Source organism: Oncorhynchus mykiss, chromosome 28 (genome assembly GCF_013265735.2).
Source record: "Oncorhynchus mykiss isolate Arlee chromosome 28, USDA_OmykA_1.1, whole genome shotgun sequence".
NCBI lineage: Eukaryota > Metazoa > Chordata > Actinopteri > Salmoniformes > Salmonidae > Oncorhynchus > Oncorhynchus mykiss.
In genome coordinates, this window is record NC_048592.1 from 11,931,359 (window position 1) to 11,946,428 (window position 15,070).

General features: G+C 42.6%; 1 protein-coding gene across 6 annotated transcripts in view; it reads right to left on the bottom strand.

Moving 5' to 3' along the window:
• Positions 1-15,070, bottom strand: part of mib1 (mindbomb E3 ubiquitin protein ligase 1) — an 88,689-nt gene that overhangs the window by 25,233 nt on the left and 48,386 nt on the right. The window lies entirely within an intron of this gene.

A 15,070-nucleotide genomic window follows, 5' to 3' on the forward strand; every position in this document is an offset into this window, starting at 1 on the left:
TAAACACTTCTTCACAATTCCTGACATTTCATCCTAGTAAAAATTATCTGTCTTGGGTCAGTTAGGATCACCACTTTATTTTAAGAATGTGAAATGTCAGAATAATAGTAGAGTGAATGAATTATTTCAGCTTTTATTTCTTTCATCACATTCCCAGTGGGTCAGAAGTTTACATGCTACCAAATACTAATAGAGTATATTGCCTTTAAATTGTTTAACTTGGGTCAAATGTTTCAGGTAGCCTTCCACACGCTTCCCACAATAAGTTGGGTGAATTTTGGCCCATTCCTCCTGACAGAGCTGGTGTAACTGAGTCAGGTTTGTAGGCCTTCTTGCTCGCACACGCGTCTTCAGTTCTGCCCACAAATTTTCTATAGAATTGAGGTTAGGGCTTTGTGATGGCCACTCCAATACCTTGACTTTGTTGTGCTTAAGCCATTTTGCCACAACTTTGGAAATACACTTGAGGTCATTGTCCATTTGGAAGACCCATTTGCGACCAAGCTTTAACTTCCTGACTGATGTCTTGAGATGTTGCTTCAATATATCCACATAATTTTCCTGCCTCAAGATGTAATCTATTTTGTGAAGTGGACCAGTCCCTCCTGCAGCAAAGCACCCCCACAACATGATGCTGCCACCCCCGTGAGATACAGTGAATTATAAGTGAAATAATCTGTCTAAACAATTGTTGGAACAATTACTTGTGTCATGCACAAAGTAGATGTCCTAACCGACTTGCCAAATTTATAGTTTGTTAACAAGAAGTTTGTGGAGTGGTTGAAGAACGAGTTTTAATGACTCCAACCTAAGTGTATGTAAACTTCCGACTTCAACTGTGTGTGTGTGTGTGTGTGTGTGTGTGTGTGTGTGTGTGTGTGTGTGTGTGTGTATACAGTGCCTTGCGAAAGTAATCGGCCCCCTTGAACTTTGCAACCTTTTGCCACATTTCAGGCTTCAAACATAAAGATATAAAACTGTATTTTTTTGTGAAGAATCAACAACAAGTGGGACACAATCATGAAGTGGAACGACATTTATTGGATATTTCAAACTTTTTTAACAAATCAAAAACTGAAAAATTGGGCGTGCAAAATTATTCAGCCCCTTTACTTTCATTGCAGCAAACTCTCTCCAGAAGTTCAGTGAGGATCTCTGAATGATCCAATGTTGACCTAAATGACTAATGATGATAAATACAATCCGCCTGTGTGTAATCAAGTCTCCGTATAAATGCACCTGCACTGTGATAGTCTCAGAGGTCCGTTAAAAGCGCAGAAAGCATCATGAAGAACAAGGAACACACCTGGCAGGTCCGAGATACTGTTGTGAAGAAGTTTAAAGCCGGATTTGGATACAAAAAGATTTCCCAAGCTTTAAACATCCCAAGGAGCACTGTGCAAGCGATAATATTGAAATGGAAGGAGTATCAGACCACTGCAAATCTACCAAGACCTGGCCGTCCCTCTAAACTTTCAGCTCATACAAGGAGAAGACTGATCAGAGATGCAGCCAAGAGGCCCATGATCACTCTGGATGAACTGCAGAGATCTACAGCTGAGGTGGGAGACTCTGTCCATAGGACAACAATCAGTCGTATATTGCACAAATCTGGCCTTTATGGAAGAGTGGCAAGAAGAAAGCCATTTCTTAAAGATATCCATAAAAAGTGTTGTTTAAAGTTTGCCACAAGCCACCTGGGAGACACACCAAACATGTGGAAGAAGGTGCTCTGGTCAGATGAAACCAAAATTGAACTTTTTGGCAACAATGCAAAACGTTATGTTTGGCATAAAAGCAACACAGCTGAACACACCATCCCCACTATCAAACATGGTGGTGGCAGCATCATGGTTTGGGCCTGCTTTTCTTCAGCAGGGACAGGGAAGATGGTTAAAATTGATGGGAAGATTGATGGAGCCAAATACAGGACCATTCTGGAAGAAAACCTGATGGAGTCTGCAAAAGACCTGAGACTGGGACGGAGATTTGTCTTCCAACAAGACAATGATCCAAAACATAAAGCAAAATCTACAATGGAATGGTTCAAAAATAAACATATCCAGGTGTTAGAATGGCCAAGTCAAAGTCCAGACCTGAATCCAATCGAGAATCTGTGGAAAGAACTGAAAACTGCTGTTCACAAATGCTCTCCATCCAACCTCACTGAGCTCGAGCTGTTTTGCAAGGAGGAATGGGAAAAAATGTCAGTCTCTCAATGTGCAAAACTGATAGAGACATACCCCAAGCGACTTACAGCTGTAATCGCAGCAAAAGGTGGCGCTACAAAGTATTAACGTAAGGGGGCTGAATAATTTTGCACGCCCAATTTTTCAGTTTTTGATTTGTTAAAAAAGTTTGAAATATCCAATAAATGTCGTTCCACTTCATGATTGTGTCCCACTTGTTGTTGATTCTTCACAAAAAAATACAGTTTTATATCTTTATGTTTGAAGCCTGAAATGTGGCAAAAGGTCGCAAAGTTCAAGGGGGCCGAATACTTTCGCAAGGCACTGTATATATATATATATATATATTAATATATATATATATATATTATGAATGCATTTGAATTAACAGGTGTGCCTTGTTAAAAGTTAATTTGTGAAATGTCTTTCCTTAACACATTTGAGCCAATCACAAGTGTTGTGACACGGTAGGGGTGAAATACAGAAGATGGTCCTTTACCAAATAGGACTAAGTCCATATCATGCCAAGAAAAGCTCAAATAAGCAAAGAGAAACAACAGTCCATCATTACTGTAAGACATGAAGGACAGTCAATATGGAAAATAAAACCCCTTGAATGAGTAGGTGTCCAAAATGTTGACTGGTACTGTATAACGTAATGTATATAATGAGAAGGGCTTTCTTTGAGGGGGGGAAGCAGCGTCTTACTTGCACGCAATGCATCACATAGACTTTTCACTTCATTCTCCTGTCAGACTGCATTTATATGAGCGGTCCAACTTAACCAGGTAACTCACTGTGAATTATTCAGCAGATGTCAGATTATGAACATCGTAGAACCAGATCTTTCCGAGATCAGTGTGTACCATGCATGCAGTAACGTGGTGGCTAAGAACACACTAGATTTGAATGTGTACCATGCAGTAGCAGGCTGCAGTATTGTAGTCCTTGGGGGTGACTCATCCATCAAGATATAATATGTTCTGCATTAATCTAACATGGACTACTAAACCGGCGTGGTTCATTGATGTGCACAACATGATGTAGGCTAGATCCCATTATGAAGCTTTGCGCAATCAGAATTCGGGTTTCATTACATCTACAGTAATCATGCATGAAACACAAATGATAACATAGTCAACAGTGTCCAAAAGGTGTCCTCCACAACACAACACGCCAAAACACTATCATTGACTATAAAGAACTATCAAGTTGTGTCCGAATAGAAATTACGACCGCCGTTCCAATACATCAAATGAATATAAACGTTTGTTTTTAAAAATGGAGTGAGAAAATATTCATAGACCCCTGTCAGCCGTGTAGTAAGGAGTATATCCCCTTCATATCCTATATTTATCACCTGCATTGCTGAAGCACTTAAAGGGAAACAACACAAATAAATCCTGCTCTTTCTAGGTTTGGCAAAGAAGAGCAGGGCACAGTATACACACAGTACCACTGCTTCCTATACAGTACAGTGTTTTTTCTTGATCAAAATGGGACTGGGCTGTGGGCAGGGTGGTGGGCACGGCAATGGGTGCAGTCAGCCCGTCGACGCAGCTGAATTTTAGAACATTTTTTATTTAATTTTTTGTTTACCCTTATTTTACCAGCTAAGTTAACTAAGAACACATTCTCATTCATAGCAACAACCTGGGGAATAGTCATTGGGAAGAGGAGGGGGGATGAATGAGCCAATTAGAAGCTGGGGATGATTAGGTGGCCATGATGGTATGAGGGCCAGATATGGAATTTAGGCAGGACACTCTTCAAATCAAATTTTATTGGTCAAATACACGTGTTAAGCAGATGTTATTGCAGGTGTAGCTTGTGTTCCAAGCTTCAACAGTACAGTAATATCTAACAATTTCACAACATCAACAAATATAAAGTAAAGGAATAAGAATATATAAATATTTGGACGAGCAATGTCAGAGCGGAATAGACTAAGATACAGTAGAATAGAATACAGTATATAATTATGGTGAGTAATGGAAAATATGTAAACATTAAAGTGACTAGTGTTCCATTATTAAAGTGGCTAGTGATTTCAAGTTATATATATATATATATATATATATATATATATATATAGGGCCGCAGGCTCTGTGCTAGTGATGGCTATTTAACAGACAGAAGCTGTTTTTCAGTCTCTCGGTCCCAGCTTTGATGCACCTGTACTGACCTCGCATTCTGGATGATAGCGGGGTGAACAGTCGCTCGGGTTGTTGCTGGCCTTGATTATATTTTTGTCCTTCCTGTCACATTGGGTGCTGTAGGTGTCCTGAAGGGCAGGTAGTTGGCCCCCGGTGAATCTCTGGAGAGCCATGGGTAGCGGGCGGTGAAGTTACCGTACCAGGCGGTGGGTGATACAGCCGAACGGGATGCTCTCAATTGTGCATCTGTAAAAGTTTTGTAGGGTTTTAGGTGACAAGACAAATTTCTTCAACCTCCTGAAGTTGAAGAGGGGCTGTTATGCCTTCACCACACTGTCTGTGTGGACCATTTCAGATCATTAGTGATGTGTACGCCGAGGAACTTGAAGCTTTCCACCATCTACACTGCGGTCCAGTCAATGTGGAAAGCGGGGTACTCCCTCTGCCGTTTCCTGAAGTCCACAATCAGCTCCTTTGTTTTGTTGACGTTGAGTGAGAGGTTATTTTCCTGGCACCACACTCCCAGGGCCCTCACCTCCTCCCTATAGGCTGTCTCATCATTGTTGCTAATTAGGCCTACTACTGTTGGGTCGTCAGCAAACTTGATGATTGAGTTGGAGGCGTGCTTGGCCACGCAGTCATAAGTGAACAGGGAGTACAAGTATTCCCAGTCACCTTGTCATGGTTTAACGCGGTGGTTTGCACTTTCAGTTTTGTGCGAATACTGCCATCTATCCACGGTTTCTGGATAGGTTTTGATAGTCACAGTGGGTTTACCATCTCTAATACACTTCCTGATAAACTCAGACACCGTATCAGTGTATTCGTCAAAGTATTTCTCGGTGGGAACCCAGAACATATCCCTGTCAGCGTGATCAAAACAATCTTGAAGCGTGGATTCCAAATTGGTCAGACCAGCGTTGAACAGTCCTTAGCACTTCCTGTTTGAGTTTCTGCCAATAGGAAGGGAGGAGCAAAATGTAGTTGTGATCAGATTTTCCAAAGGGAGGGCGGGGGAAGGCCTTGTAGGCATCCCGGAAGTTGGAGTAGCAGTGGTTGAGTGTTTTAGCAGAGCGAGTACTACAGTCAATGTGTTGATAGAACTTGGGTAGCGTTTTCCTCAAATTTGTTTTGTTAGAATCCCGAGCTACAATAAATGCGGCCTCAGGACATGTGGCTTAGAGTTTGCATGAAGTCCAGTGAAGTTCTTTGAGGGCCGTTGTGGTATCGGCTTCAGGGGGAATATACACGGCTGTGACTATAACCAAATAATTATATTGGGAGGTTAATTATGAAACATACACCCCCACCCTTCTTCCTGTATGCGCGATGAACTTAGAACCCAGCTGGCTGTATGGACAAAGGCAGCATATCCCGAGAGAGTTATGTTTCCCTGAAACAGAGTATGTTACAATCACTGATGTCTTTCTGGATGGAAATCCTCACCCTGAGATCAACTTTATTCAACTTTATTATATAGAAAACTGAACATTAGCGAGTAATATACTCGGAAATGGTAGGTGGTGTGCGCGCCTCCTGAGTCGGACTAGAAGTCCACTCGGAATACATCTTCTCCACTGGCTGTGTTTTGGATCAGCCTCTGGAATCAGTTCAATTGCCCTGGGGGGTACAAACAAAGGATCCGATCAAGGAAAGTCAAATTCTTGGTCACAACGCTGGCGAGTTACCGCAACTCTGATATCCAAAAGTTCTCCCCGGCTGTATGTAATCAAACCCCCAAAATTAATTGGCTAATAACGTAAGAAATAACAAAAAAAAAAATGGAAAGTTGTCTAGGGGCACGATCTATCGGCACCATTTTCCTTATGATAAATGCCATGGGATCTTTAGTGACCAGAGGGTAAGGACACCAGTTTAATGTCCTGAAAGACAGCACTTTATATAGGACGATTTCCCCAATCAATGCCCTGGGGCAATGGGATATTTTTTGATGGCCAGAGGAAAGAGTGCCTCCTACTGACCCTTCAACACCACTTCCAGCAGCATCTGGTCTCCCATTCAGGTACCATCCAGGACCAACACTGCTTCGGTTCAGAGACAAACCAGCAGTGGGATGCAGGGTGGTATGCTGCTGGCAGTGTATAGACATTCTTGCATTTTTAAGCATATTTCCTGCAATTATTCAAAAATTCTTCATGGAACAGAGTATTTCTGGTCATTTTAAAGCGAATTTCCTACGATTCTACATATTTTGCCATGGAGCTGAGAGAAAATGTTGTACTTTTAAAGCAAATTTCCTGCAATTCTATGAATTTTGCCATGGCTAAATGGTGTGTTTGCTTAAACGTAACAAAATCAATACAGCTAAATTTATGTAATTTTCAAATCTCCCTGACAGTCTAGCTTTTATTTAGGTGACTATTAGTTGTCAGATTATATTATTTAAAAATACACTGAGTTTACCAAACAATAGGAACACCTAATATTGAGTTGCACACCTAGGGCTATTACGGTGATTGCACTACCGCCACATCAGAGGTCACGAGTCATGAAGGCAGTCAAATTCCAAGTGACTGTTTAGTCATGGTAAATTGGCTTCTCCAAGCTCTGACGCTGCTGATGGTCATTAGTAGCCTACCAAACTTACTAACTGCCTTGTACTCTGCACTCTTATTGTCCCTCTAATCACTCTTATGCAAATGTCATCGAAAATCAAAATCTGGCACTTAATGAGAGCCCATGAGCTCATGTTGTGCAACGTTTTCATATCCTTTGGAGAAAATATTTATATTTTATTCAGCATTGTTCAATTGTATTCTTCATACTATAAAATAAAGCCATGGAATTCTAAGCAAATATTGTCTGCTAAATTACCTCGTGTAGCCCACAGCCATATCAGGAGCTAACGTAAGGACAACGCAGAGTATGCTATTCTGTTCTTCCGAAATATACATTTTCTTCACATCATCTTTCTTTAGACCTGTAAAATAAATAATGGATTCATTGCGAAGGTGTAGGGTATATTACATTCATTTAGACTTTAAAAAAATGTATATGTTCCAAAAGGTTTTCATCAGTGGCTTGTAGGCTGTGTGTGGAATCCAGGAGATGCTACATTTGTTTATGTTAATTAACAGTCAATTACTGTGAGATTACAGGAAGTTATTTGCTTGACAATCACCGGCTGACAATATTTTGTGACCGCCACAGCCCTAGGTTGCACCCGCCTTCAGAACAGTCTACAACAACGTGTCGAAAACGTTCCACAGGGATGCTGGCCCATGCTGGCCCATGCTTCCCACAGTTGTGTAAAAGTTGGCTGGATGTCCTTTGGGTGGTGGACCATTCTTGATACACACGAGAAACTGTTGAGTGTGACAGACTCAGCAGTGGATTTAGCAAGTGACGTCAAAAAGAAATCATAGCTTTCTCAGTCAGTCTGTCATGGAAAGAACAGGTGTTCTTAATGTTTTGTATACTCAGTAGATCCATTATCCTTTCTACACCATTTAAATCTGGCTTCAGTCATTTAAGTTTGGATTGAAAGTACCCCCCCCCCCCCCCCCCCCAGGGCATTAACATGGAGTTGGTTCCCCCTTTGCTGTAATAACAGCCTCCACTCTTCTGGGAAGGCTTTCCACTAGATGACAGAACATTGCTGAAGGGACTAGCATCCATTCAGCCACAAGAGCATTAGTGAGGTCAGGAAGTCTGCGTTAAAATTCATCCCAAAGGGTGTTTGAGGTCAGGGCTCTGTGCAGGCCAGTCAAATTCTTCCACACCAATTGACAAACCATTTCTGTATGGGCTCCCGAGTGGCTCTGCGGTCTAAGGCACTGCATCTCAGTGCTAGAGATGCCATACAGACCCTAGTTCGATCCTGGCCTGTATCACACCCGGCCGTGATCGGGAGTCCCATCGGGCGGCGCACAATTGGCCCAGCGTCATCCGGGTAAGGGGAGGGTTTGGCTGAGTTAGGCAGTCATTGTAAAATAATCATTTGTTCTTAACTGACTTGCCTAGTTCAAATGGACATCGCTTTGTGCACAAGGGTATTGTCATGCTGAAAGAGGAAAGGGCCTTCCCCAAACTCTTGCCACAAAGTTGGAAACACAGAATCATCTAGAATGTAATTGTATGCTGTAGTGTTATGATTTCCCTTCACTGGAACTAAGTGGCCTAGACGAAATCATAAAAAACAGCTCCAGACCATTATTTATCCTCCACCAAACTTTACAGTTGGCACTATGCATTGGGGGCAAGTAGCGTTCTCCTGGCATCCGCCAATCCCAGATTTGTCCGTCGGTCTGCCAGATGGTGAAGCGTGATTCATCACTCCAGAAAACACGTTTCCAATGTTCCAGAGTCCAATGGCTGTGAGCTCTACACCACTCCAGCCAACGCTGGACGAGCAGTTCTTGTGCCGATGTTGCTTCCAATGGCAGTTTGGAACTCTGTAGTGAGTGTTGCAACAGAGGACAAATTATTTTTACACTCGGCGGTCCCATTCTGTGAGCTTATGTAGCCTACCACTTCGCGGCTGAGCTGTTGTTGCTCCAAACGTTTCCACTTCACACTAATAGCACTTACAGTTGACCCGGGCAGCTCTAGCGGGGCAGAAATTTGACAAACTGACTTGTTGGAAAGGTGCCACCTCATAATGACAAAGCAAAAACAGGTAAAAAAATGCCAAGAGTGTTCAAAGCTGTCATTAAGGCAAAGGGTGGCGATTTGAAGAATCTCAAATATAAAATCTATTTGGTTTGTTTGACTTTTTTGGTTACGACATGATTCCATGTGTTATTTCATAGTTTTGATGTCTTCACTATTATTCTACAATGTAGAAAATTGCAAAAATAAAGAAAAACCTTGGAATGAGTAGGTGTTCTAAAACGTTTGACCGGTAGTGTAAAACATCACTGTTTGGATTTAAATGGCAGAAAAATCCCAGCAGTAGGTAGGTAGTCTACACAATACAAAGGTTACATTTGAGTGAGTGTGTACATGCACTTGTGTATGTAGGTGGACTGAGTGGACACTGGCTGGGTTGGGGATGATGGAATTAAAGTCCCTCTCTGCGTGTCACTTGGGTTACAACAGGTTGGAAGGCGGTGTCATTTAGGTGTATGGTAAAACTGGCTCTTGGCAGGGCTCTACGCTTGACTTAATTTTTTTTTACAAGTAACATGCGGTCACCTAAGATAAAAGGTAGAAATAAAAAAACTGACTTTTTCTAGGTGCACTGCGTGCTACTAAATCCAAATTCAAGGTCACACAGCAAAATATTCAGACTCATATAAGAGTCAAATGGTCCTATTAGGTTCTAGACACACACAGCGAAAATGTGGTCTACGAGTGCAGCTCATCTCGTCTGCCTTCCAAAGGTTACCTGGAGTAACGCAACTCGATGAGATCACATATCTTTTAATGAATTACAGAGCCCTCATCGCAGTCCTCCAGCCACCCAATCTGGAATTAGGCCAGATCAACTGGGGAAAGGACCGATCACACACGCACTGCAGGTCAACAACAACAAAAACGTATCGTAATACAAATACAAAAAAAGGCCTCTGTATGTAACTGGGTGTCCCCTCTTGGTTTTATCCTGCAACGAGGAAAACGCTCCTATGTTCAATGTGGCTCAGGGGAATTGTTACTGTGTGTGCGAGTGAACATACGGCAACGGGGTGGTAGCATTGCATTATCCTCGTCAAACACCTTCCCCGTCAGCTCCCTTTATTGACACTGTGCAAACACCTGTCTTGGTCCTCTCCCATAATACCATATGAATATGAAAAACCATCAGGTCAAAATGCCAAACATACAGAGTGTGCATGTATGTACCATACACACCGGGTATACCAAACATTAGGAGCGCCTTCTTAATATTGAGTTGCTGGATGGAACAATTGATGGAACAATGGCAAGAGGATCAGAGGCTGAGGTTGGCTGCAGCCACAGGCTAACCCCTCCACCACGCACACAGTCACCCCCCCCACCACCACCACCACCACCACCGACCCCCTGGTAAGGTTAGCCATTCATAAATCACTTTTATTCCATCCGGTGCTCAAGAGCCTTACCCTCCCGCAGCGGTCTTCGGCACTGCATCTCAGTGCAAGAGGCATCACTACAGTCCCTGGTTCGATTCCGGGCTGTATCACATCCGGCCGTGATTGGGAGTCCCATAGGGCGCCGCACAATTGGCTCAGCTTCGTTCGGGTTTGGCCAGGGTAGGCCGTCATTGTAAATATGAATTTGTTCTTAACTGACTTGCCTAGTTAAATTATGTAAAATAAAACATTCTGGGGAAAAAATGGTTGGGGGAGGAGGGAAAGATAAAGTAAAATATATATATATATATTTATTAAATGTAACCTTATTTAACTAGGCAAGTCAGTTAAGAACGAATTCTTATTTACAATGACGGCCTACATCGGCAAAAGCTGGACAACACTGGGCCAATTGTGCGCCGCCCTATGGGTCTCCCAATTACCGTCTGGTTGTGATACAGCCAGGATTCGAACCAGGGTGTCTGTAGTGACGCCACAAGCACTGAGATGCAGTGTCTTAGACCGCTGCGCCACTCGGGAGCTCCAAGAAGGGATGAAGGGAAGAAGATTCTTGCTGATGGAAAGAAGAGTGAGAAGGATTAACCTCAAAAGTATGGTAACAGATCTGTGTGCGCGGTCTTGCCAACTTCTATGGTCATCATTGTCATCGATGATCACAGGAGTTGGCAAAATAGCACAAAGAGATCTGGGACCAGGCTACAAACTAGACTCAATCGAAAAAAATAGGTTATAATCCCGCAATGGTGTTGGTGTGATACACAGAGCTGAGCCAGGATCACAAAGTCAAAGACCTTGAAAAAGCTTCAAGATGATCAGAAGGATCGTCAAACTTCTGCTGACCATCAAACTCGAGAGGATCTCTTTCAAGTCCAGAAATTTGTGACGGAAGCTATGTCAATCACATGGGAGAGTATCAATTGAATAGCCCCCCCAAAAAGTACTTTCAAAAAAGCTGTCCAAACTGAGAGCACCGTGTGAATGTCGAGAACACATTGCTCAAACTCATCCACTCATTCTGGCACATGGAAAGTCCAAAAACAAGTTCCTGACGAGTTTTCAAAAGCTTTCATGGTTTTTGCACACCGAAATGTTCGGTTCTAGAAAGGAACCGCATTGAGGCCTACCAAAACACTACGTTGCCAATCAATCTCTTATAAATGGCTTGTCTTAGGGGAACTCTTGGTTGAATGGAGGAGTCGTCTTAAGACAGAGTGAAAACCCCCCACCCCTTTATCCAACTGAAACCATCCAATCAATTAGTGTTGTGGCCCCTTCCTTCGCATATTGATTGATTACCTGCTCAGCTTAACATCCAGCCCGTACTATTTATCACCCAGGCAGGGAGGACGCATGTGAGGCCGCTGGGGCTGGTTGAGTGATGCTGCTTCAGAGAAAGATGCTTGCCTGTCTTGAGGTAATTCTAATTAAACTGCTGGGCTTGGTTCAGGTTGGGCTGGGCGAAACGGGACCAGTAAGACAAACCACTGAGGGTTTAGCATTATGGACTGGAGTTTTTCCCCTGACTTACCAGGTCACCTGACCAGGCTAACTCCAAGCTCTAGCCATTGCCTCTAACGTGGGCCTGACTTTGTTCGGTCAAAGTCCATGGGTTTGCGAAGCAGTACCTCAGCGGGAAATTTTTGAGCGACCGCTTCAGGTGAAGCAAACTCAACGGCAGCACACTCTTAAACCACACATTGGCGGGAAAATGGCTGCTGGCTCGGCTAGAGCAGAGAAACTCACTATATGAAGGCTAGGGTGTTTTTACGAGAAGTCAACCGATTAATCGGAATGGCCGATTAATTAGGGCTGATTTCAAGTTTTAATAACAAATCGGTATTTTTGGACACCGATTTGCAATTATTTTTTTTTATACCGTTAATACAGTTAAGAACACATTCTTATTTTCAATGACAGCCTAGGAACGGTGGGTTAACTGCCTTGTTCAGGGGCATGATGACAGATTTTTACCTTGTCTGCTCAGGGATTCGTTTTTGCAATCTTCCTGTTACTAGTCCAACGCTCTAACCACCTGCCTTACATTTCACTCCACGAGGAGCCTGCGTGGCAGGCTGACTGACTACCTGTTACACGAGGGCAGCAAGAAGCCAAGGTAAGTTGCTAGCTAGCATTAAACTTATCTTATAAAAAACAATCAATCTTAACACAATCACTAGTTAACTACACATGGTTGATGATATTACTAAATTATCTAGCGTGTCCTGCGTGGTATATAATCGATGCGGTGCCTGTTAATTTATCATCGAATCACAGCCTACTTCGACAAATGGGTGATGATTTAACAAGCGCATTTGCGGAAAAAAGCACTGTCGTTGCACCAATGTACCTAACCATAAACATCACTGCCTTTCTTTAAAATCAATACACAAGTATATATTTTTAAACCTGCATATTTTGTTAATATTGCCCAATAACATGAATTTCTTATAATTATGGAAATTGTGTCACTTCTCTTGCGTTCCGTGCAAGCAGTCAGGGTATATGCAGCAGTTTGGGCCGCCTGGCTCATTGCGAACTGTGTGAAGTCCATTTATTACTAACAAAGGCCGTAATTAATTTGGCAGAATGTTACGTAATTATGACATAACATTGAAGGTTGTACAATGTAACACCAATATTTAGACTTAAGCCATCCGTTAGATAAAATACGGAACGGTTCCATATTTTACTGAAAGAATAAACGTTTTGTTTTCGAAATGATAGTTTCCAGATTCGACCATATTAATGACCTAAGGCTCATATTTCTGTGTGTTATTCTGTTATAATTAAGTCTACGATTTGATAGAGCAGTCTGAGCGGTGGTGGGCAGCAGCAGGCTCGTAAGCATTCATTCAAACAGCACTTTCGTGCGTTTGCCAGCAGCTATTGCGCTGTTTATGATTTCAAGCCTATCAACTCCCGAGATTAGGCTGGTGTAATGGCTGGCCAACCTGAAAACATCCTAATAAAAGTGTGTCAAGCAAGAATTAGCGGGACCTAAAGTGGTAGACAGCAAGCATCAAATCCTAGTCAATAAGTTATGAAATAATAATGTTGATGTACAATATTTAATGAGAAAGAAAAGAGCTGGCTAATAAATTAACTTAAAATCAGCAGAGAGCGCAACCATTAGTGCGACTGGTGGAGCCCTGCTTGAAGCCTCCCTTCCAGGCAGTGGGACGGCCAGCCTCCGCTTTCCTGCTTCTTACTGCATAGTAGACCTACCTCACACACAGGGCTGGGCAGTATACCGTATTTTACGATACACCGGCATTGATGCACGGGACCAGTTTGGGTTTTTCCTTTACCTTCTATAACGGTATTTGAATGTTTGGTTTGTTGAAATGTGATATGCCGTGTGTAACTCCCTTTTTTATAGTTTACTCCGCTACTTCCGTTCTCTCCGCTCGCGCCATGCTGCTTTCCACACAGACCTAGCCCCACCCCGTCAATCAAGCAGCGCATTTGTTACTTGACAACGAGACACTTACGTTCAGTCTGTATGGTCAATGCAGCACATGCAACAAATGTTGATGACAACGATGCTGTTTCCACTTTGTTTCTTAATAGAAATCCACAATTACACAGCTATTGTGTTTTCTTAGCCCCAACTTGCTAAGTCGTATTTGCCCCTATTGCTAATCGCTGGTTAGCTGGCTAGATGTACCGAGTCAGAGCAAATGTAGCTAGCTATGCAGCCTGATACCAGTGATGGTGTAACATAAATCAGCATGTTGTTTGTTCAACAGTATCTTTTAAATCAGAGGAATAGTAAAAGCATGAATATGTTCGCTACATAGAGTGGCTAAGAGAAAACATTGAATGTGTTCAAAGATTATTGTCCCCTAGGAAACACTGACCAACACTTTGGTTCTTACCCTGGTATTTTCATTCGTTGTGTATTCTAAGTGCCCACTATAATTGTCCAAATATAGATTTAGAATAATCATTTTTCCACAGTTCACCCAAGTGTGTTGATCTAAATCACAAGTCAAATAGCCACATTTGATAAAAAAATAAGACCTAGATTTTTTGCTCATATCTTCCCACCCTAACGTGGCAGTGTGGAAATTCTCTCAATGAGTGCAGGAAATGCAGAAATCGATGAAAATGCAAAAAAAAGTATTTGGGTTTAAGTTTAATTGAACAGTATAAAACAATCAGAGTGGAGAGTGACCCATTGAAATCTCAGGCTGTTCACCCCTTCAAATTAGTGGATTCGGCTATTTCAGCCACACCCATTGCTGACGGGTGTATAAAATAGAGCAAACAGCCACACAATCTCCATCGACAAACATTGGCACTAGAATGGTCTGACTGAAGAGCTCAGCGACTTTCAAAATGGCAGAGTCATAGGATGCCGCCTTTCCAACAAGTCAGTTCGTCAAACTTCTGCCCTGCTAGAGCTGCCTCGGTCAAATCAAATGTATTTATAAAGCCCTTCTTACATCAGCTGATGTCAAAGTGCTGCACAGAAATCCAGCCTAAAACCCCAAACAGCAAGCAATGCAGGTGTAGAAGCACGGTCATTATTGTGAAGTGAAAACGTCTAGATGCAACAACAGCTCAGCCGCGAAGTGGTAGGCCACGCAAGCGCTCAGGACCGCCGAGTGCTGAATCGTGTAGCATGTAAAAATCGTCTGCCCTCAGTTGCAACACTCACTACCGAGTAACAAACTGCCTCTGGAAG